A 23,175-nucleotide genomic window follows, 5' to 3' on the forward strand; every position below is an offset into this window, starting at 1 on the left:
TCATTACTAAATCTTTCTGACTTAAAAGTTTATATTCTCAGTCTCTATTTTATTTTAGTGATACAAGAAACTCAAACTATCATGACTGATCCTTTTCAATAACAGAGAAATATTTTTATTGGCATGCAAAATAATTATTCTTTCACAAGACTAAAATCTCTTTCAAAAAACATAAACCAAGTTCCTGAAGGTGAGTTAAAAAAATAAATAAAAATAACTAGTAAGGGGCTGGAGTTGTGGCTAGGTAAGAGCACTTACCAAGCAAGTATGAGGCACTGGGTTTGATCCTCAGCACCACATAAAAATAAATAAATAAAGGTATTGTGTCCATCTACAACCAAAAATATTTTTAAAAATAACTAATAAAAATTTTTGGTCTAGCAAAAACATATAACTAACAATGACATAAGAAAAATCCAAATGGAGACAAATTTATTTTCCTTACAATTCTATGTTCTTTTGACAGTGACACCATAATAGATAACAAGAAATTGATGGATTACATGACAATTGTACATGATACTAACCTGAAGAGATTAGAAAAGGAAGGGATATGGTGGTAATAAATTTAATGCCATAAATACATAAAAGTGAACAGAAAAGTGAGCTCTAAAGTCTGAAAGACTTAATTTTTCAATATTTCCTTGGAAAATTAGCATGCTATCTTATTCTTAGGATTCACAATATAATAATCCCCAGTAAGGATGAATTGATAAGGAATTTTTATTAAATACTATTGGTCCCTTTTGTATCTAGATCTGTATCTAGATCTGTATATGTATGTGTGTGTATATATGTGTGTGTGTGTGTGTGTATATATATATATATATATATATATATATATATATGATTTTGCTAAAGCAATAAAAAGTACTGTTTGGAACCAAATAGAAATTCAGATACTTTGTGAAATGTGATTTCCTGACTGCTATTACTGACTACCTCCTGATAATTGATTGCAGAATATATACAGGGGGGGGGGGAAGAATGTCTATGTTTGATTTTATTTCCTTACAAGTAGATGAAAAAAAAATCTGTCAAATAATTGTACAACATTACCTGCTGCTTCATTCCATCATCCTAAGAGAATAATACCATACAGACAAAATAAGAGGTCACAAATATGTACTTAAAATAGAAGCAAATAAAGCCTTTTCTTTTTTTCCACATGTGTATATTTTGGAATTTTTATCACATGCAGGGGCAGGAATATTTGTTAGGGAAATCAGTTTCACAAACACCCACTACTCAAGCTCCTAGTTAACTGTGCTTTACCCAAACTGGAAGCCAACATTAAGGACTGAGGTTATGCTTTTTTATAAAGTTTTAGGCAGCTTCTACAACATACTGTGCTTGACTTAAGAAAAATATCTAAGTAATATTTTTGCCACAACATAAAGGTATTTAATATTTTTAGCATGGATCAGTGTTCATGAGAAAGGCTTACAGTTCTTTTTATCTTAGTCATTGCATTAAATTTGTTTTTCTTTATCTGAAAGTGCCAAATTAATTCTATGTAGATATTTTGTACATATTTTAAACTAATTGTGAAATATTTCTGGTGCCCCAGGAGGCATTTGGAAGGTTAATGACAACCTCCAAGTGTTCAAGGACTTCCTAAATGAAGTTATTAAAATTCAACCCTTTGCATATTCCAGATGGAGGGGGAAAAGTCTGTCAGAGACAACAAGGGACAAAGAACACCAAGGGAGGTTTTAAAAAATTCCTATTTCTAGGGGCTGGGGATATGACTCAGTTGGTAGAGTGCTTGTTTAGCATGCACAAGCACAAGTCCCTGGGTTCAATCCCCAGCACCACCAAAAAAAGGGGAAAAAAAATCCTATTTCCAGATCCAGGTTTGCTCTTTGGAAGAGGATAGAAATTTTAAACATTGATTAAGACTTGTTTCAACAGCAGCTTCTGTAGCCCGGTTCTTGCCCCAAAGTCAACTTAGCAGCCATCTGTTGTTTGTGCTACATAGATTTTAAAACTGTCACTGCCAAAACACATACTGTTTTATATTTCTTCAATATCACAACAGCTTACCCAAATTGGAATAGATTTCAAAAGTTTTGAACTTACTGTATGTTTTTTTTTTCCCTCCTAGTATACCAAAAGGGTACCTTCACTGCTTTAGTCTATAGATGATTCTTATATTTCTTTATCATTGTCAATTATTGACCTGAACATTGGATTACTAAGTGGAAGACCAGAAAAATTTGAAATATCAAACCCATACGGTGATTCTTATTTTGTTCCCTTTTGTTCACTATCCGGATTTCTAATATTGTATTATTTACAGAAGCTTTTTACTCATCGTGTAAAGAGAAGAGAAAAATCTGAAGTAGATCAGAGTTGTATTGAATGGTTTTATTCCTTTTCGGCCTTCTAGGAATGCACACTCATTTCCTGGCATGCTGAGAAAATATACAGATCACTTCTATTTAGTGCTTCTAATCAAATCACTGATTGCATGAGAGGTGAAGCCAAAGCAAAATGACATGAACAAAGAGAGTGCTGTAGTCATCAAACAAAGCATATTCTAATCAGCATAATTCAAAGCTGTGGATCATCTGTTAGTTGTTCATCGTTTTCAAAAATCCATCACTGCTTCCATAGAAGCTTTCCAAAGTACTACCCTGTCCTTCTAGTAACTGAAAAGAGTCTACGTGTAATTATTACTACTTTAACAGCTTAGCAAAGCTGTGTTCCTTTAAGAATTTTCTACATAACTGCTAATGTAAATTAGCTTTGTTATTCTGCAGACTTATCCCACTCTCAACAAACAACAGATAAAACAAGTGTAATAAAAATGCTGAATATTTGTGAATATTTACACACAGCACAGGAAATACAATATATCTGGTATAATTCTATCAGAGAAAGGTTATATAGGCCTGGTTGATCCTCATTATTTCCAGATTCTTTACTTGCAAATTTGCTGCCCAGTAAAATTTATTTATAACCCCCAAATCAATACTCACAGTGCTTTCACAGTCATTGGTGGGTATGTGCAAAGTGAAGAATTTACACTGCCTGAGATATATGTTGTCAGTAGAGGCAATGCTCTGCTTTCTTAGTACAACTCTCATGCTACAAATGTGTCTTTTTCATGCTGTATGTTATGCCACAATTTCTTTTTCTTTTTTTTTTTTTTTTTTTTTTGCTTTTTGTCTTGGTGAGTCTACTATTTAAAAGAGCACCTAAGCATAATGCTGAAGTACTTGTTAGTTTTCTTAAGCACAGGAAGGCAGTGAGTTGCCTTGTACAGAAAATATATTAGTTAGATGAGTTTCATTCAGGACTAATTTATCTTGTTTGGCCATAAGTTCAATGTTAGTGAATCAACATTATAATTAAATCAGATATCAAGGAGACATAGCCTGATGACTCAGCTATGTGTTTCTATGTTAGTAATATGGCACCTCCTGTTTCTTTACTAATATGTATCATGATTTCAATTAAAAAGGAAACATATAAATAGCTATTTTATATTCTGAAAACAGTGTCTTATGGCTCCATATGACTTCCCGAGGGCCACACCAGTGTTTTGCACACGGTAGATGCACAATGTATACTGGTGAAATAAATAAATAAGTGAAACTATTAAAAGGTTTTTCTCTCCAGCTGTGACACTGAATTTTCTGGACATACTTTCCTCTGGTGACCATAAATACTTGAGTAATAAATGTACAGGACCAGTTTCTGCCATCATTGTGGTCTTACCTTAGGGTTAAAAGTATGAACCATATTCCTGCAGGATATACTTCTAACTAGCTGGGCAAATTCTTGCTTAAGGACAGCCACCTACATTAATCACTTGAAAACCTCTCTGAAATAGTGCAATTACTCTGCCAAAGGCACTAGTATTAGAATAATGAAACAAGTACTTAAAGTGTATTTGATAGACATGATACATCAAACTTGTCATTCACAGCATGTGAAAATATGAAATTTAATTTCTATTTTACAAGACCCTTTAAGAATAGTTAATTGAACTATTGTTAAATCTTCAATCCTAATATAAATGTTTTCAGGGAGAGTAGCAAAGCTCCTTTTTATAGAAGAAACATTCATAGGAAGTTTTCAAAACAACAATCGCAAGTCAGTATTCCATGCTCCCCTCAGTAGGACCTTTTAGGAGCTCAATTTCACATATATCTACCCTCTATCCCAGAGTTAAAGAAGAAATTACTCAATAAGAACATAAAAGTAAGTCACAGAACAAGAGGGAGAATCAAAAACCCAAACCTGGGTGCTGCCCAAATCATGCTCTATTATTGACTGCTCCATTAGGGACATGAGCCACAAATAGCTCATACCACAGTCTACATCACAAGCCCCACTGACTCTGAACATTGATGCTACTTTTATGCCAATGGATTATGGATTATCTATAACCATTTCATCTGAATGTATTCCAGGACGTATCTGATTCTTCCCATCAGTAGTTTCTAAATCAAAACCAACCTGTTGCACTGAATTGTTAGGCCTGGGTCATATGTCTGTGTCCATAGTACAAGGAATTCTGAGAAATTGAATATTTGTGACTTTGTCCTTAGGAAGATGGGAAATGATAAAATTAGGAATTCTCTGAACTGGATTTTCAAAGGATGACCCAAATGAATGACCAGTGCCCACTTCATTACTCAGGAGAAGGCCTGGGGGAAATGCCACAGCATATATAAATAAAGGCCTTGGAATTTATTTTAGGAATGACTACTGACCTACTTATATTTCTTGCTTTACCCCATTTCCCAATTTTATTGGCACAGTTTGCTCTGTTTCTCTTGTTCCTTATCTGTGGTTTCATTGCATAATGGATAATACCAAGAACAGGATGGCAACAAGCACTATAATCAAAACACTGTTGTTGGAGGGCCATGAATGAATTATGGGTTTGTCTCAGCCATCTCAAGGCGAGGGGTTACTTTGGTGAGAACTCTTACTGGAGACTGCTCAGATTATGCTGAACCCCTGGCTCATTGGCTCACACAGCCCTAAGTGCAAACGCAGCACAACAGCCGGAAGTAGAGGAGGTGGGCATAACCTGCTAACCCCTAACTACCTTGTCTTTGCCACCTTCTTCCTGTTTCTTTCAGGAAGTTCTTCACTCTGAATCCTACTGGTGCTCCCACCTATTTAAATAAAGCGCAAGGGCTGTATTTTGCTGTTAGATCCAGTCTCTACCAGAGCTGGATCATCCCACTGGGCCTCGCTTTTCACTTATTTCTGTGTCTTGTCTTCATTTCTTAAATTTCTCATACCTTTAATATTTCTAATCTGACTCATGGCCCTAGTTCAAGGAAACTGAGTAAACGTCCTGATACACTGTAATTTCCTATAATTCAAATTTTGGTTTAATGATAGTCACCCTGACCAGAGGATTATATAAAACACACACACACACACACACACACACACACATTCTCTCTTTTGTGATTTTACACAAGAAGAAACTGAAATTCCAAGGTTAAGTTTTAAAAAGCCTGAACAAACAAGTGGCAAAGTCTCAATTTCAAAGCTGAGGTTTTGAAGCTCATTATCTTACTTAAAATACTCTGCTGCCTCTCATTGGACTAGTAAGTCATTAATTAAGCCTTTTGAGATTCCAGGACTATCCATATCTAAATTCCACTCTAGGTATCAACTTCCACAAGATGCACTTGAGACTTCTGGGTGGCTACTAAACACTGTATGTCATTAGGCAACAGAGTGTCTGAATACCATATGTGCTTTTGGGCACATAATGTATGCCAAAAGGTATAAAGTATCTAAATGAAAGGTTATACATGAGTGATTAGTAAAATCCCACACATGCTTTTACTTTTAAAAAATAATATATTAATCTCTTGAAAAAGAGTTCAATAGTAAGGCCCTATTGTCTCTTCTGTAACCTTCTTTCTTCTGGAAATAGTATCATCCTTCCATTAGAGAACTCCTCTACTCAGGCTGCCAATGTTAGTCCCTCCATGATCCTCTGCCTGCAGGCACCAGCAAACCAGGCCAGGTACTCTTTATATTCCCTAGAATTTGCCAGAGTGAAATATAGAGAAAAGGGACAGACTTTGTCAAGATAAATTTGAGCCTGAAACATGAGACTGAGATGCCCGCAGTTATTTTCCTTATGCTGGGGAAAGATACCAAAATAAATAAATGAAGCTGCCCTTCCAGAAGAAGAAAGAGGCAAGAAAGCAACATACTGAACAAATAGAATCACTGGTGCTAGTTGACCTGGAGGACAGTGATATCTGTTCTTCTCCTCTGTATATGTGAACATTTCTCTAGGCTGAAGGGTATTTGAATCAGGTTACAGTCATTTGCAATAATAAACGCAACCACATAAATAGTTTCTTTTATAAATCAATAAGTGAAAGATTCACGGTCTAAGGCACATATGTTAGTCAGAAAGCATTTTAATAAAAATTTAGTAAAAACTATGATATTATTTGCAGTATATTATCAGCCCCTCTGTAGGCAAAGAATTTTCTGGAACAGTTTCAAAGCCCTAAGCATACTTCTAATATGTACTTGACCCTTGCCTTGTCTTGGGATGGATGAAGGACATTTAATCAGAGAAATCTCCTGGGATATGATTTGTTCTCTGTACTGTGTTTTGAAGTGCCCATCTCTCTCACTTTTACACCTATGAAAACTGTCAAGGATGACATCTACTACAACTGCTTTTTTCATTTTAGATATTAAAGACTCTCTCTTCTCCAGCGGAGATCTGATGAAGTACCCCATGTGCACACATTCTTATGATATTCTAAGTTGACTAAAGACATCTCATAGCCTATTCCAGCACCTGTGTAATAATTCACATAAGTCATATGGTAGTTATCCAACAAAGATTTCCTCTTATGATCAATACATCCTAGGTTCATCTCTATAATAATCTTCAGAAACTGAATAAGCATTGTTTAATTATTCAATGTCTGGAGTAGGAAAGGGACCTCCACTGTTAGCCATGCCATGTGTAACCTGGCTGCTGCAGAAGAGAAGAAGGTGCTCACACTGTTTCTTCCAGGAGGTGTGCAGGGGTTACCTGTCCTTCCACTCAAGTTTAATCAGCCAAAACTAGTCACTTGATCTCATTCTAAGGGGATAAAACGTTGAGCATGATAGTTTTTGCCACACCATACCTTATTTCCTAGGAAAAAATTAGCAACATTTATTCTCATGTTAAAAACAAACAAACAAAACCGACTAAATAAACAAATAAACAAAACAACGAAATGGCATAGATACAGGAAGTCAAGACTGCTTACATAGGATTGTCCAAGTATACCTGCTGGGCTTTCTGGCTTTGTAAAGTTAAGAAGAAAGCCGAATCTATCTCAAGCATGGGAATGGGAATGCACTTTTTTTTAATTGCTACTAAGAGCAGTATTGAATCATTTTAATAGTTTCTCTCAGTCTACAAAATATTTAAAGCACAAAACATAATAATATAGTGACCTTATTTAAATTTTAAAGAGAGCAAAAAAATATCTGGTACATATTAGGCCACCAACCTGCTATGCTAAATCTTTTTGCTTCTTGGCCTTCAGTAAAATAAGCTCAGTGGTCTAATGCTCTACTCCCCTGTGTACTGTGGTCCATCATAAAATCTTACTTTAGCACAACTGGCAATCGGTGCTTACATAAAACAAAAGAATAAATTTCCAGGCAGAAAAAAAGCTAATTCTGCTCTCCAAAATAGCTGATTCTTTCAAAGCAGAATAGATATTACCAGAAAAACTATAAGAGACACAGGTAGGCCAAAGTGTGAACTCAGTACTTGTGCAGGTAACCAACCATACTTAGATCCCCATTCAACAGAATAGCAGACAAACACCACATTAAAAGATTATCCTATGTAATCACTGTTTACAAAATAAATCCCTGTTTCCATCTAAACAATGTAGAAAGTTTAAATTATAATATGTTTTCTACTGCTATTTGGCACTGTATTAATAGGGTGACCACTTTGCTTGACCTATTTGCTGAAATTTGCTAGAACTCCAGGAGACCATATGGATAGCCAGATGGGTTGCTGTAATTTAGTGCCATTATTCTAAGGATAAAGTAAGAAATCAACATAATTTGCATTCTTTTCCATCGTTCCTGCTTACCTTTTATTAGTTTCATTTTTAATTCAGACATCAAAAGAAAAGATAATACCTTGCTACCAAGGCCCAGATGCCAACTAATTACTACAAGAGACTCCAGCCCTGACATCACAGGCCAGGCCTGAGAACATGCTCCATCTTACTCAATGACCCCACCATAGTGATTAATAGGTTGAGCGCTAAGCCCTAATGAGTGTGTCAGATCTTAAATGTTCTCCAGGCTAATGTAATTAGCATTATGTTGAACAGAATATTTCAGTTGCTTGGTAGAGAGTCATTATACTTCATAGTAAGTGATGTGCCTTTTCACCTCAAAGACCTCATATGGTCTTCAAATTTATAATCATCAACCAAAAAGGCCTCTCTAACATGAAGATATTTCAAAACCTACAGAGAAATATGTAAATATTTTTCAATCAAGCATTGATGTTTTCTATAGCAGTAAACCCATACATTATACATAAAGTGAGATGATTTTCAATATACTTGTTTAAAAATACAAGTTTCTGGACTCTACCAACAAAAATTCTGGTATGAGGGGGTTGAGGATAAGGCCTAGAATTATATATTTTTATCAAGAGACCCTGTATTCCCAAACAGAAAAATCTATGGACTGCCCTTGGAAAAAACACTGCAATCTGAGTAGCAGAACTAATAACCTGCACTTTAGAGTAACTGAATCTATCAGGCTTTTTTGTTCTAAATGGTTATTTGTGTTTCTGAAAAAATCATGCACACTCATAACAAAGACTGTTTTCACATTGGGATTATAGCTTAAAATGTGCAAATTAATTTTTTAGAAGATTAAAAACTACCAGGATAATACATTAATTTTATTTCCAACAAGCCATGTAAATGCATGAGATCTAGATCAGATGGTAGATATAGCAGTTATAACCATCTCTACCCACTAAGCAAAGAATCTGAAACTATATTTCCAGTTTTAAGGGAAAGAAAAAAGCGTAGCAAAATTTCTGAAATCCTCAACTTTCTTCCATGATCACAGATGACATACCAAATGTTTTGGCCATGATAACTGAGGAGTTTGGAAAATACTCCAAGTACTAGGATCTCACCTAAATATTACCATCATCAATTACTACAAACTAAATATTTTCACATGTTTAGCGTTGCTTTCTTGAACTACTGGAAGCAAATATCTGTCAATTTTTAACTTAGATGAATTTTATTCATCTACTATCCTAAATAGTTTAAGGCAACTTTTTAAAAATTTGTAACTACCAAACTACCATTTTATTTATGAATTTCAATAAATATTTTTTGGACCTTTTTGAGTTTTTACTATACATTTAAAAAAAGAAAATAAATGTATAAATAAAAGGAAAAAAATTATTTATGACAAATATAATGCAGGTATTTACTTATCATTTCATACCAAGTTTTAGTGGTTTGAGGAAATTAAAATTATATTTTATAGTGATTTAAACTCATATCATTCTCCATTTCTATGATGCTTTTATATTCAGCCAGGGAGTATAAGGCTGTTATATGTCCATGGCAAGTCCATAAACCCATTCTCCTTTTGTTTATGAAAAATGATTGGTGAGGTATAAAGTTCAGTCCAGCAATAGCTGGATGCATGCAGCTCTGAGTTTTCCTCTGGAATGCTGGCCTTTCCCATAGTCCCTAAATCTAGGTAGGGAAGTTTTAAGAGTTCTGACCCATGGGATGTATGCATAAATGAAGTTTATGATCATCCATGCTGTCTACCTTTGTTTTGTCCAGCAAACAGAGAAGATTGAAAGAATAATCTACAAAGACTTATAATGGCATAGCCACAAGATGAAACACTGCTTGAGTAAGAAATAAATCTACCTTGCCTTAAGCCACTGAGACTTTGTGTTTGTGTGTAAAAAATTAAGTCAAGTCTTAATTTAATAACATCAATTTTTGTCTCACCTATAAGTTTAGTCATCAATTTGGACAACATAAAATTAAGAATATAATAGGACCTGAAGTCCAATTAAATTCAATAAACTGATGTTAAGTCACTTAGAAGATTCTTTTTACATTGTATTTAAGAGGGGGAGGGTTAGGGCTGTAGATCAGTGGTAGAGCGTGCGCTTTGTACATGTGAAGCACTGGGTTCGATCCTTAGCACCACATAAAAATAAATAAAGGTATTGTATATTTAAGAGGGGATTGAAACACTACATTCCTTTATATTAACAGCTTTTGGAGCTCAAGTTAAGATGACTTGTGTGTTTTTCTAGCAGAGCATTATGAAAGAACACCTACCCTCTGGCTGAAAGAACAAAACCCAAAGCACAATATTTCTTGTCCTTTTTCATAAAAAAATACCATTGCTAAATGCTTACAGCAACTGTACAAAAGAGATTCTTAGAAAGGGTTTTAGATGCAGATTTTCTTATTGACATGTCCAAATAGCATTCTGAAGATACCACTTGATATTAAAATAAAAATACATCAGTTTAACCTACGTAGTCTCATGCTGTATCAATCTAAAATTATTGATTAACAAAAAAATAAAAAACACCAATATCAACATATGTGTGTATGCCCACATCTCACACACACACACAGTAGGATTATTTCAGGATTTTTTTACATTGATAGTGCAATGAAAAGATAACATCATTAAAATTAATTATTATGTCATTGAACAAATGACCTTGGTGGATGTAGTACATAAGTCACTACATTGCAAGGAAGGAAAAAACATTGCATTGGGCTTGCAGAAGGCCTGGGTTAGCTATGGCTCTGTCGTTTTCTAGATGAAAAGAAGAAGATACGAGAAAGGCAGAGAATACAGTGATTAAATATTTGAAGTACCACTTTTATCAGCCACTAGTGAGATGTTTGACTCAGTAAAGCTATTTTATCTCTCCATTTCTTCATCTAGAGAGAGAAAATAACATTTATTTCATAGGTTAAGAGGATTAACTCATACCCTGTATATCAAGTGATGAGGGAGGCCTTGGCTGAAACTAAATATTAATAAATATTGGGCAAATAGCAATAATGTTATATCTCTGTCAGTAAGAGCCACATCATCTTTACTTCTAAAATTTAAAAAATGATACTAATTTATATGATTTGTTTAAATTCTTATATTCTGAGTCCATAATTGTATCTTGCAGTTAAATATCCATTTGGAAAATGAAAACTCTAAAATCCATGTATTTTAAGTAATGGCTTTAAAAAAATTTGTAAGTCAGTCTGGTCTGCTAGTGAGACTGATTTAAAGATGACAAGCCACATAAAAATGTACTAATTCCATTTTTTTTAACATTCAGAAGTGAGATGATATTTTGATATATTCATTATTCTTCATGACTCAAACCCATCATTAAAATATAGAATATAACAACATGTTATTAGGCAACCATTTAAATAAAAAATATGTCATATTTAATGAGAACAATAATAATAAGGAATTGTTTCTTACCTGATTCTGAAAGACTCCAGAATGTGAATAACACTCCATTTTTGCAGTGTAAGGTAAAGTATTTTCAGGGCTTATGAATTGTCAGCAACTTAAACAAGTTTCCTTCTCATTCAAAAAAAAAAAAACAAAAAACAAAAAACAAAAACATTTCTCCCAGCTAGACCAATAATAAGAAATGATACCAACACTAGTGCAGCTTTTATTCCAATCTAAATAGAAAAGTATTTACCTTGGAAATCTCATAAGTTAGTAAATTTTGATTTTTACAAATAAATTTTCATTCAAACAATGCCAGAGGCTCAAAATGAATAGTTTTAGATACTGGATTAAAATCATTTAAAATTTCTTAGTAATACTTTTGATTGTTTGTGACTGTACCATGAAAACAGGGCTTTAATATATACCAGGAATCAAAGTGTGAAATATGATATATCAAGAAATATGTAATGTTTTGAACAACCAACAATAAAAAATTTAAAAAAAAAAGTAATATATACCAGGATACTGCATATAAATCACACAGTAGAACTGTGGCATGAAGGAATTGTTTTCTTAATCCAGAATTCTACTTAATCCAAGACAAGAACCTTACCTCCTGCATACATAACAGCCAGCATAATGGATGATATCCATGCGATTTCACTGTACGTGGTGTGGAATATTTGCTGAATTTCTTTGAAGAATACTGTGACGGCTTTGGGGAAGGCATATGAAAATCCAATGGAGATAAAAGATGCTCCAACCACAACCCAGCCCCATCCTCCATCAGGAGGTGGGTATAAAGGTGGGGAACTTGGCATTGGTGGCATTTCGCTCCTGTATTTCAAATTCAAGTAACCTATATACACACAAAAAAATGAATAACAGTTTAACCTTATTTGCATTTTTGTATGTCACTCTTGCTAGTTACTAAAATAGTACTTCCCAGTTACAACTACAATACAATTTTTCATGAATATTTTATACTCATGAATTCAGAAAATCTATGAAAAATAATATGAAGTATATAACCTGGACTACTATAAACTAAAAATTGAAAGCATTTAATTTACGGGACAAAAATTTATTGAAGTGAAGTTAAGAATTTAGATCTAAATCAACCAAACAACAAAAACTATTTCAATTTTATTTCCAAACATAAAGAAAATGAAACTGCAACCACTTAAAATACTTTTTATATTCAAAATATTGACTTTAAAATTGTGTATACAAAGTTTTCAAAGGACTAGATATTAAATACAAAGAATTATAAAATATTTAATAGGCATACTCTGGAATTTTTCTATTTTTAATAAGTGATAGTTTGTAAAATCATTTCTGTCTGAATCTGTTTTCTAAACTAATAAACTAAAAATTATATGCTTTTGTGGAATTATACTAGTTTTAATATACTTCCAGAACTGGTGCTACCTACCATTTTATGAAAGATACATAAAATAAAATCTCCAAAATAAATTTGTTTGTTGAGGCTTTAGAACATCCACTTTCCCATGGAAGAAAGTAATATAATATTAAAACTACATGATTAAATTAAAAATATTTGGTTCCCTAGTTTGTTGGTTTGTTTTTGGAGAGTGATGCTGCTTGCTTAGTTCTTGGAAATATACAATTGCCACTACTTTAAATATCTTCTTTAGACTGAAATAAAATATCTTCTATATGTAGATATTCCTTAATTGAAAGGTAAAGGGTAAATCAGAAATAAGTGAAAAAAAAGTGCTAATTTTGCCACACATTTTCAGAAAATCTAGCTTGTAAAATGACCTATTGTTATTTCACTTTTGGATGATTGTGAATATGGTCATAACTTTCTTTTTTGCCTAAAGATTCATATTTAAGGTGCAAATTAAGACATTTTAATATGCATATACAGAGTGAACTGATCATTACCTTCAATTTAATTAACATATCTCCTCATATAGTTACCATTTTTCATTTCTGTATTTGTTTTTTGTTGTTTTTGGGAACACCTAAAAGCTATTCATGTCACAAATTTCCAGAATACATACAGTATTATTAAATACAGTCATTGTGTTGTACGTTATACAATAAACTTATTCACTCTTTAAACTTTAAACTTATTCAGTCTTCATGGGGACAGTTGGATGATTTGGATGTTAAGTATCTCCTAAAGATTCACATTGTAAAGGCTTCATTGCCAGCCTCTGGTGGTAATGGGAGGTGGTTGGATCTTTAAGAGGTGGAGCCAAGTGGAAGGAAGTTAGTCAGTGTGGGTGTGCCCTTGAAGGAGATATTGGAAGGTTCTTTTTTCTTTTCTTCCTGGCTGCCATGAGGTGAGCTTCATTGCTCCACCATATATTCCTTGTCATATGTTCTGCTTTACTATGGACTCAAAGCTACAGGACCAAGTGACCAAGGAGCCATGGGTTGAAGTCTCTGAAACCATGAATCAGAGTCAAAGCAAACCTCTCCTCCTTTTACATTGATTTTCTCAGGTATTTTGTCATGGTGATGGAAAACTAACAAATAAGTAAATAAAATAAAACGCTTTAACCACAAACTGTGCATACAATGCATATCTTGATCAATCATGATCATCAGGACAAAAACACTTCTATCAAGTTAATACTTTATATTAACGTAATATTTATCAAAGATGCTAAAATTTTCAAAAAGCAACCCAAAATACCACAACTTATCAATAATTATTTTTTAAAAAATATGAATGTTAGCAGTATATTTATACTCTGCTTTTATAATCATTTTTCTTTCTTGGAAACAATTAAAATTATCCATCTTTTTTCCTATAGTATTTATTTCTCCTTACTCATCAATTTATAATACATGAGGACTAGAAATAATTTCTTTAAAAATCATTAACACTAAGGGGAAAAATAAAAAAGAAAGAGGTGGATTTTATGTATTAGTTAAATAAGCTAAAAATGGCAATTGGCCTTTGAAAGTTGTCTAAAGAATCTGAATCAACAGATTACTAAATTTTATTGTATTTTAAAGTATCCAGTTTTCTTACTGCTTGTCAATGGAAAAAAATTATTTTTGGAGAAATACTGAAGAAATACCAAATGACATTTGTATGGTAACTACTGTTTATTGTAGAGTGTAAAAACAATTAACAGACTTAAAAATGTTATTTAGTAATTTTCCTGCTTGCATAAAAGAAGCTAATCCACCTTTCATTATTAATTCATGAGTATAAATTTTTGTAGTTTTTATCACATCTGCTATAGTAAACACTTAGAAATTCAACTGGGTGATTCATTTTTTTAGTGACTTCAAAAGTCATAAATCCCAGCTAGATGCGATGGTGTATGCATGTAATCCCAGCAGCTCCAGAGGCTGAGACAGGAAGATCATGAGTTCAAAGCCAGACTCAAAAAAAAGTGAGGTGTTAAGCAACTCAGTGAGACCCTGCCTCTAAATAAAAATACAAAATAGAGCTGGGGATGTGGCTAAATAAAATGTGGCTAAGTGCCCCTGAGTTCAATCCCTGGTAACCCCTCTAAATAAATAAATAAATGGTAGTTGAATTTGAATGTGAAATGTCAGTCTTTTTGCTAATACTGAATAATTTTAGGGCTTCAGAAAAATAACAATAGACCTTTTTAATATGATGCTTTCTATGTGCCCTTCCAGATTACACCTGCTCTCTAAGAAACAACTATTCCAAATTATATGAGAAGCTTTAAATTAATCGTATTTATATTTTTACAATATATGTATTTGTGCATGTGCTATCTAGTGTATATATTCACAAACTCATATGTAATATATGAACTAAATATTTTATATTTTATGTAAAATTTTTATTATAGAATATATATATAAGTCCAACAGGCAAAATTTAATAGTAATTTAATGAAGGCATTATATATAAATCTATGTTTTTATTCTATATATTACATACAAATATTTACACATTCATAGATTCATTTATAAGTATTCTCAGAAATAGATTTTTGATTTAATATTATAATTTTACATGTAGACAATATTCTTAAAGGTTTTTTAATCTGATGTTTTGGAGTATAGAGGATTCTTATTATTCATTGGAGATATGTTCTATGATGTTATCTTGAACCCAGTATTAGCAAATTCTGAACATTTGCTTGTAGAGGAAATATGGGATTGAGTTTATATGCGACTCCAATCACATTTTCATCAATCAATATATAACCTCATTGATGTGTATTTCCACTTAAAGATGCATCCTTTAATACATACTGTTCATGTATTAGCACCAAACTGAAGGTCAATGGCATTGTAAATCATGCCTGAATGAGGCTTATCTAACACAAATGTTTTCTCTGTAAGGTGTATCCCAGGCTTCTGGCATTGGGGAACATCAGAAGCACTCTGGCAGGTCATTTTAAACTGCAAATTCACTAACAAAGAGGCATAAAAATGTAAAACATGTGGCATTAAGTAGATTGCACAAAGGTTACATGGTTACAGTAGGTAACTGAAACAAGAAGGCAGAGTGGTGCCTGGAATTTAAAATTTAAAAACATGAAAAATGGAGATGGTAAAGAAAAATAAAATCACCCACAGTCCTAACACTGAACTAAACTATTACAAATATAATTGTGTTGCAAAATTGGAAATGACAGTTTCAAGTTCTATCAAAATTCAACCTACCAACATGTAACCAATAGAAAAACAAATAAAAACTTCCAACTGGTTTATGTATTCATAAATATTTTCATGATCAGATGATGATTCTTCTGAATCACTTTTTGAATAATAATTTTCAATGATACTGAGATACTTTCCCCTGGAGTATCAAGAGCATTTCTACAGAGTGCCCCATCAATATCACCAGCAATTTCTTTCAAGCTACTCAGGATATTTTACATTTTGACCCCAATATTTTCTTGATCTTAACAGAACGTATCAACAGAAGATATTAAGGAAAAATAAAAAAGAAAGTAGAACTTATATTTCTTTATCTAAATGGCAATAAAAGGTTTATTGACTCAAATATGAAGGAATTAAAATTGACCAATCACCAATTGACTATGCACCAAATTTATATATGCATACAAGACCCTGTCATGATTGTCACTTTGGCAAAACTGATGGTAATATGCCACCCAGTGCAAGACATCCTCACTTCAAAGATGTGAAGCGATGTGTTTCTTGAAATTGATGAAATAATGAATACAGCAAATATTTACACTTTTATATGTATGTTCAATATGTATTTTAATGTATATAAATTTAATGTACATAAATAAATGTGCTACATATAGATACATTTCTATCATTTGAATTTCTCATTTATTATTTTTAACTCCTAGATACATAGCTACATGACCAGTTTTAACAGTATTTTGTTAGTTACTATTGCCCATGTAATTTTGCTAAACCTAGGGATGGTAGATTGTTCATTGTATCCTGATATTCTAAATTATATTTCAGTAAGTACTTTTTCCCTGCACTTCTTATTTCAATCTAAACCATAGGAAAATATAGTTTTTTCTCCAAATTTCTCATTCTTTCAATTAATAATTTTGAAACCTCTATAAAATTGTTACCTTCAAATAGCATTTCTAATGGTTTATTCAATGTATGTCTTTGCCATTAGTCCAAGATAACAAGCTGTTCACTGTATCTCAAGTTCTCAGCATTGTTTTTGATGTGTAGTAGGACACTTTTAGTTGTAACTACTTGTGCTTGGAAAGAAGTTATTTTACCCATTGTACCACCTGCTGTAATTTTCTCTCTGTAATTATAATTTTAGCTTTAAAAATGAATTTGTTCACTTCCAAATAACAATGAGATATAATCTGTTGTTTTGCCATAAAATAAGTTAAATATATAAACAAATAAAATGTGGGCCCACATACATTTGATTGAGATAGTTTTTTTTTTTTTTTTTTTAATTTAAATGTTTTCTACAAGGAGATAGCAACACCATGTAGCTAACGTTAGCAATTGTGGCGTAAGTGCCTGAGAAGAGGCTGACTTTAGATCACAACCTAAATTAAAAGTAAAGAAAGGCAATATCTCCTGAATACATTTTGACTAATGTAGACACAGGTAAATAATGAATCTACCACTGAAATCTAGAAAAAGGGCTCAAAAAATAGAAGCATCCAAAAATCTGAAAGAAGTAAAAATGCATAGCAATGACTTATGCTAGCTCTCCTTTCCCTCGACTCCTCCTATTTTTATCTCCAATACACACGTGCAAACACACACACACACACACACACACACAGCACAACACATGGAAACATAAGCATACACTCATCTACTCTAGGAATCAATCATCTCCACAAATGTCATTCATCCAATGAAAAGTCTTTAACAATTTTGAAAGACAATTTATGATCTGCACATCAGCCTTCCATAGACAATGAGCTGTTTCCCATTTCTCTAGAGTCTATCCTCCAGAAAGACCTCCTGGAATTCTGATTTCATCTCCCTACTACATTCATGTTTTTCTAATGTTCATAGCCTCAAACTGCAGGTTTGTTGTTCAGGTCATTAAGTATTTGAATTTTCTATTATTTGTAATAAAAGTCAATCTATTTTCTCAGATGTTACACGTTTCAAACTTTTCAAAAGCTTTCTTTCCCTTTTACAAAATAGCATTATTCGATTGAGTCCTTGAATTTTTTTTTGTTTTTGCATTACTTTTGTCAGTTTGTCAGTTCAGTATCTTAGTCTATGATCTTTTATTCTCTGTTCCCCACATATTTTCTTGATTTGAATTACAGTTTCATGCTCCAGATTGCAAGTCACCACTCATATGCCTCTTCACTTTCTTACCTAGTACCTATTTTGTTTCTTTCACATAAAGCGACATCTTCTGATCTCTTAACTCATTGGAAAGTGAGGCCAGATTGCCACAGTCTGGCTGGGCACAAATGCCGCAGTCTGGCTGGGCACACAATCACGAGCCACCACACAGCTTGTAGATTCAAACAGCAACTCTTTATTCCTGAACTCACACCAGCCGTCTACAATCACACTCTGAGGAAATCCAAGTTCTCTGCCCAAATCCACGTTCTCTGCCCAAAATCACCTCCACTGGGCATCTGTCTCCCAAAAAATATACTGTCTAAATCCCGTGAGAACTCAAGGGGAACTCAGGCAGCAGGATACGCCCTATTCCCAGCAGGAATAATCTTAAACCTTAAACCTGGAACCTAAACTGGGAACGCCCTAAACACGATTATCTTAAACCGGGAACACTCTAATCCGCCTTGGTCCTTGAGCAAGGTCACCTACATTCAATGTCACTGCAACATGTCAGCAACATGGGGTACGCTGGCAAGGAAACTGTCATACCTACTTGGCTAATGGCTCCCAGCATCTCCCCCCTTCTGATTAATTAAACAACAAGCAATGTGGCTTAAGGACCGTGCCTGGTAGGTTGTCCAATTCAACATATGGTTCTTACCCGTCATCGGAAAACTGACCTTTAGGCGTCAGCCTCCTGTCTTAGGTTGATACCACTGCAATTGAATCATACCCGTCACTGACTACCGGTCCAGCATACAGCCATACTTGTGGATAGGTCTATGCACCAGTGGGGGGGGGGGTGAGGTTCTTTGCCTCACCTCTGTTGGCCCCCAAATTTGGCCTTGGTGCCAGTGGGGGAGTGAGGTTAATGTGGCTTAAGGACCTTGCCTGGTAGGTTGTCCAATTCAACATATGGTTCTTACCCCTCATCGGAAAACTGACCTTTAGGCGTCAGCCTCCTGTCTCAGGCAGCAGGATACGCCCTATTCCCAGCAGGAATAATCTTAAACCTTAAACCTGGAACCTAAACTGGGAACGCCCTAAACACGATTATCTTAAACCGGGAACACTCTAATCCGCCTTGGTCAATGAGCAAGGTCACCTACATTCAATGTCACTGCAACATGTCAGCAACATGGGGTACGCTGGCAAGGAAATTGTCATACCTACTTGGCTAATGGCTCCCAGCACCAGATCAATTAGCCCTTGGAAAGGCTGTCACCAAGACTGTCACCTCTTCCTTATTAGCAACTCTTGAGTTGATGAATACTCAGGATACAGTTCAAACACACTCTTTGGCCTCATGATTTCTTCCTGTGCAAAATTCTGTAATATTTTATACAACTGGTGCCTGTTATGCTTTGTCCCTTTCATTTGTGAGTGCTGCCAAGAAAAAACAGAATTTAAAATATACTTTTACCTGTTGATAGATGACCTCTTGAATAGATTTCTTTGGGTTTTTTGTGGAATCTTTAAGCCTAGTCACTTTGTGCTGAAGTGCAATATTTGAAGGCAAAGCAAAGAAAGAGAGGTAGACAGGCTCTGCGTTATCTAAAGAAATAGAAAACAAGTGTCACATGTATAATTGAATTCCACAGCCTCATTGATACCACTAGCATTAACTAATTCTGATAACTGTGACCATCTTTTAATAATTAGTAAAATTTAATATGCTTGTATATGTATATGTATACATCTATATGGGTCTCTCTTTCTCTCTCTCTCTCTCTATATATATATATAGAAAAAACTGACTCTTTCTGAGAGAGAGAGAGAGAGAAAGAGAGATTTATTTGATGAGAAAATGTGTGCATGAGTGAAAAACTACAAGGTAAAGAAGAATCAGACATATATATATATACGACATATATATATATATTTATACACACATGTATACATACATGTGTACATGAGTATATTGTATATCTTCATTATGAGAAAGAAAATTGATTGGCATTAATTTTCATTCAAATAATTCTTTAGACCCATTAAGGTATTGAACAGATTGCTCTAAAATTCAACTAAATAAATACCCAATAACAATGGAAATACAAAGTTTAAAAGAACATTATTAAAAATAGCATTGATAATGTATACATGTGTTAGTAATGAGATAAAATGGGCAGTAAAAAAACAAAAATTATTTCATGGACCTTATGTTTCAGAATTAAAACTTCTTAATCAGGTTTGTGTGACAGACGAATATGCTGAGTCTATAACATATCAAATATGTTTATTTCATCATTTTCTCAATATGATGCTGAATATGTAGACCTTTAGATACTAAGAGGTAATATTGTTTGGGCCAAAATTTCATATGACTGGATTAAAGCTAGGAAGGAGTCAGTTCTTTCAATTAAATAAACAGTCACATGCCTGGCACCCAGAGCCGCATGTTCTAAAGTCCTGAATGAAGACAACAGTCACCAGGTGAAGGGAGGTTATATTAGAGGATGGAGAAAATGTTATCTAAATGCTAAGAAACTGACAGTGGCGGTTAGAAAAAGATGAGTAAAGGAATTTGAAAGTCACTGGTGGAAAACTGGTGGAAACTGACAGTGGCGGTTAGAAAAAGATGAGTAAAGGAATTTGAAAGTCACATATAAAATCTTAGAATCTGACAGGAACCGCATTGAAGACAGCTTTGATCAGAGCAGCTCCAGTCACACTAGGAACTTGGGAGCCTCTGCAGCTTTTTTAAGGGGGGCACTGTTAATTCAAGAATGCAGCCTCATCCCACCCTCAAGTACCATGCAAATGTGGGAGACCTTTATGTTTTGAACAAATGTGTTTTCTATTCATTTCCTCTGGAGAGAGAACTTCTCTGAGTTCAGGGAAAAGCCTCAAGGAAAAGTGGGAGGCACATCTGAAAACCCGGCCCTCCCCCTTCAGTCTATGTTTTATTACACTCAATTTACACACTATTTTAGGAACCAGAACAAAGAGATCTTAATAAGTTCAAATTCTACATGCTCATCATTTCTATGAAATTTCACTCTGCCTTAACGAGACCATTTTCTTCCAGAAAGACCAACCCATACCCTAGGTTCTTTTCAACAAATGGAGCAATGAGCCAGAAGTATCCTGCTTGGTAGTTACACTTAGGTTAATTTATGTTACATCTCTTTTACTACATATCCTAAACTATCATGGTCTATTTTAAACACATGGATATCAACTACTCATGCAATGAATGAGTAGTTGATATCCATGTGTTTAAAATAGAACATTATTAAAATAGGAAAGGTAGTGTTTTAGAATCTCTGCATCTAACTAAAAATCCAGTAGAATATCAACTTCTTAGCAAAGGAATGACATTTTTTAATCTGAGAAAATAACTCTTTTAAGGATAGCTTCCTAAAATCCAAGTAGGCATAAGGCTTATTTCCAACTACAAAAGCAATGTTAATTATTATACCTAGCAGATGAGATGTAGTAAGTGCTAATTTAGCTGTCCCCCTTATATGAGACGTTTTTGTGATGAACTTTACTTATCACAGGATGCAAGAAAAATAATGCTTTACATCTTTCAATTTTTGTCTAAAATGTTATTGATATTTGATAATTCCACAGATTCAGAAAAACTGCTATTTTGAATCCCATTTCATAGATGAAGGCATAAAGGATCAGAGGTGCAAAAGGATTTTTTCCAAGTGTATTGTTCAGTAGGTAACCAAATTGGTACCATGACTACTATCTTTTTATTAGGGTCACTGAGGCTGAATCTACTTTAACACACCAACTTGGAGGCTGCTTCTTCTCCACACAATTACACTTCTTCAGTTTCATTACTATAATGAATTTTCAAATTCAATTATTACATATGCTTTAGCTATCATTTCCATCAGAATCAATATACTTACTTTTTGGAATTCAAAAACTAGAACTATCCTTCAAAGTAATTTGAAAATTCAACATTTTTCTAGCTTATTTATATTTATCAGTGCATTCTATTATCGTTTTGAATCTACAATGTATTGCTACCATTAACAAAAGAAAGGCTTGAAAGCTAATGAAAAAAAATGAGTATTTCAAGTGATTTTCAACAACTTATATGATAGAACACATACTAAGGCCCAAAAACTTTTCCTTGTCTTCTGTAATTAATATGGGTTGATAAGTTGATCAATTTATGGAAAAGATGCAGGATCCAAAAGTAATAAAACTATTAGCAATGCTAGACTCTAGTTTTACTCAAGACTCATTCAGTTGCACAGAATATTGAAATATTCCTCTGTAAACCTTGTGAATAATCCTTTCTTCAATTTCCAAAACCTAAACAAGCATGTGTCAGTTCTTGGAAGCCTTATCAATAGCCTACACTGTCCAGAAGTTTATCTTTCAATATACTGCCTAGAAATAATGTACTCAGCAAACTAAGTACCAGATTAAATCAATATGAGCTAGGAGACTATTGACTTCACCATAAATTCATCTGGATGCTCTACTTTAAAGCACATGTCTTCTTTCACATCTGACCTAAACAGTGTCCCATTTTGTACCTGAACAAATTAATATGTTTTTAAAGAATAATAGACTGATCTTTTTACTTTCTTTTCTTACACAAAAGAATCTAGTAACGTCAAACTAATGTATGGTGTTTAAGTTTAGGAGACAACTTGCCCAATTTTATAACAGGAATTAAATTGAACCAAATCTTTTCTTTTCTAACATGTAATTGAATTAAAATTGGAATCTAGTCCTGGGAGACTATTTTATTGTTCAAAGTAAACCATCTTTTCAGTCTGTTGGACTGATTTACTTTGACATCCAGGCAAGAAAGACATCCATTGAGCATGGTCCACACAATGTCGTTAATACAAAACCTATTTTTAGATGTAAACTACTGCTGTAGTTAAAATGACTCCGAGAATTCTAATTGATAATAAGGATCATGCT

The 23,175-nt window shown here is 33.7% G+C and overlaps 1 long non-coding RNA gene across 3 annotated transcripts in view; it reads right to left on the bottom strand.

The window, feature by feature from the left end:
• Positions 1–3,122: 3,122 nt before the first annotated feature.
• Positions 3,123–23,175, bottom strand: part of LOC124108333 (uncharacterized) — a 103,451-nt gene continuing 83,398 nt past the window's right edge. For all 3 annotated transcript variants that reach the window (XR_009228806.1, XR_006856646.2, XR_009228805.1), the window contains 2 exons: positions 19,697–19,827; positions 3,123–12,382 (listed from right to left, as the gene is read on the bottom strand). This is a non-coding gene — a long non-coding RNA (uncharacterized LOC124108333). The remainder of the gene's footprint in view (positions 12,383–19,696; positions 19,828–23,175) is intronic.

Source organism: Marmota monax, unplaced genomic scaffold (genome assembly GCF_021218885.2).
Source record: "Marmota monax isolate L192 unplaced genomic scaffold, Marmota_monax_Labrador192_F-V1.1 WCK01_AAM20220418_F8-fsc00151, whole genome shotgun sequence".
NCBI classification, from domain to species: domain Eukaryota; kingdom Metazoa; phylum Chordata; class Mammalia; order Rodentia; family Sciuridae; genus Marmota; species Marmota monax.